Here is a 2,918-nt window from a genome sequence, read left to right on the forward strand (position 1 = left end):
TCGCCACATCGACATCGCCCCATGGCTCCCCCCAACTACCAGAGATCGGTATCGGTTCGGTTCTACCAAGAGCACACAATAAAGTAACTTGCTTGCCGTATTACCACTCAATACATCAAGATTTCAACGCAGATGTGTATCAGCTAGCTGCTCCACTTAGGTGTTTCTCGACTTTTGTTAGAAAGCTAGGCTGAGGCTTTGAATCCTAGAGGCTGCACGTTCCGGGTCACACTATGGTGCCTCGAACGGAGACATACAGAATAGACACTAACTGTCTGTGATATAGGAACCGACTGAGGTACAATACTCTGTATTCGTCCTCCAAGCGGACTATTGATGTATGTTCTAATTATAGCGGCCACTAGATAAACCAATTATGAGATCAAGACAGATTTATTTGGAATGGCTATTCTGATTATTCTGTCTATTCTATCTATTCTGTGCCCGACGGTCTCAGATTAAATCCTCTATTGTGATCGTCGACAATGGTTCCGGTCGGTGAGTGATAGTCCATCTGGACTCGTCTGTGTCGCCTCGGAACACGTCGGCGTGGACAATCAGACGGACTATCACTCACCGACCAGATTATATCGTCGACATATGTATATGGCTATTACCGACTGGGATTATGTCGGTCTATGATAGTCTAACAATGATTATTTTTTGCCGTCTATTTGTATGTAGAAAGTTCGTAATTCTTGTGACGCAATCAGACCAAATCGGAACCTCCCATCGCAGAACATTTCCGCGACCATGGACCCAGACTGAGGACAGGCCCTGCTTGTAAAAAAAAAAATTTCTATCTCAAAGGTGCGGCAAAAATAAAGCATCGTTACTTGTTGACGATTTTGTAACCTGCGTACACCAGACACAGCATCGTACGGGGTAGGGCACATATACGGAGGGTAGTTCTTACCCGCTCTTCTCTGTGTTATGAATGGCGTAAATCCACGACCAGTCGTGCTTCTTTGTGGTCTTTCTTAGGCAACCTTTATAAACGTTAGCTGTTTTGCTCATGTTTAAAAAAGCTACCACCTAAGCTTTGGAAGACGATTTACGGTTCGTCGCGCAATTGGCTAGATCCTGGTGGCACTAGGTGGATTTGGTAATAGCGACTTGTCATAATTCCAAGCAAAAGCCACCGATAGAACAAGGATAAGAGTAGAAACTAAAAACCTTTTCTTGAAGTACTGGGAGGGCAACAATGTCAAAGAGAAATAGCTTGGAGAAGGATTTTTTCTTGTTGTTATCCATAGGAGACATAAAATACCAGAGTTTTTACGTCAAAAGTTCATATATTTTAATGAAAGTCGTTCTGTTTCCTGGTACGATTTTCTCCGGGACTTTCATTTTGCGGCTTAGTACCGATTGTTCGTCACAAAGAATTATCAAACCGGGCGCCTTAGACATGGGAAATAAGGTTTTCCACTTTGTAGAAACGGGCCTTGGGACTTTGAAAAGTTCTAATCGTGGGGGGTGGGGGTGTTTTAATATTTTATTGTTGTTCATAAAAAAAAAATATAGTTGTTGTAAAATAAAAATAATGATACCCTTCTGAAAAGTTTTTTTGAGATTTTTTTTCGACACATTTTTACTTTAGGTATTCAATTCTAACCAGCAAAACTTTTGACGTAAAATACAGATCACAATACTAGAAAAGGAATATTTTATGGGAAAGCGCCTTTGGGAACGGCAGTCGAGCGCCCTTTGGTGGATCCCAAGGCGGCTTGTGGTTAATTTTTGTGACCTAGATTGTCATGTAGTGTCAATAACTTCTCGGATCGTTACAGATTAACACATTGCGAGTGGTATGTAATCGGGACCCGACAACTTCTCGAATACTGTGGGAGACTGGGTGTACAATCCTTGAGTGTCGTTACTCCATTATGGATTGCTCATCGTATACGTATCTTGTCTTTCATTCTATTGTATGATTATAGATGTATCGGACTGATGTATAGTATATCGTTTACTTATCTGTTATCTGATTGTATGATTATAGATCGTTATTGCGCTGTCCGTATGTTAATGTATACGCATCTGGTTTATTGTGTATTGAATCGTTGATCTCTTAATTATGTATTCAACACGTACCTGCCTTTATTCTCTTACACTTGAATAAGATACGTATTTATGCCGGTGGCTTTTACATCTTGGTTTAAAAATTTCAAATAGCTCAATGACATTCTGCACAAACTGCGCGTTTGAGGTCTACACAATTTACATCTGCAAACTACGCGTTTGGAGTCTAAACATTGTATTGGATAAAGGCCCCGGAGTGCGATCCAGACAGTCCGGTGCGCCTTGCACGCACCGACCTTTCGGAAGGCTGAAGATGGGGGCTGTCGGCGAGGTTTGGTCAGCTTCTGGTTTGTTTGAGGGACAGGGTCATCACAGATTGATTTGATAATAACACCAGGTTTAGGAGTTTAATAGTAACTCCTATTTTCAAGGTATGAGCCGACCCTAAAGGCTTGGGTGCGGGGGAGGACAAATGGTTTCCGCTTCGCGGAAATACAACAACAACAACAACAACAACAACAACAACAACAACAACAACAACAACAACAACAACAACAACAACAACGAATTAGCTGTGGCAAAGCTAAGAGCTTCTTTACTCCATCATATTGTTATCAATGAAATAATTACCCAGTTATTACACGTATATACTCGTACCTAACAAAGAAATGATATCCGGGTTTACCGCCCGTGTACAAATGGACAATGGTCAATCAAGAAATGAGAACCGTTTTCTCATCAGCAATAATGATAGTAATAATATCTAATAATAATAAAATCAGTCGAACTAATATTAATAATACTTGTAGTAATAATAATGTAATAACGCGATGTAATTTATCATCAGCACATATGAATTACCGTTCTGGTCTGAAAAGTGAATTACTTTTCTACTT

This window comes from Diaphorina citri, unplaced genomic scaffold (assembly GCF_000475195.1).
Source record: "Diaphorina citri unplaced genomic scaffold, Diaci psyllid genome assembly version 1.1 scaffold34932, whole genome shotgun sequence".
NCBI lineage: Eukaryota > Metazoa > Arthropoda > Insecta > Hemiptera > Psyllidae > Diaphorina > Diaphorina citri.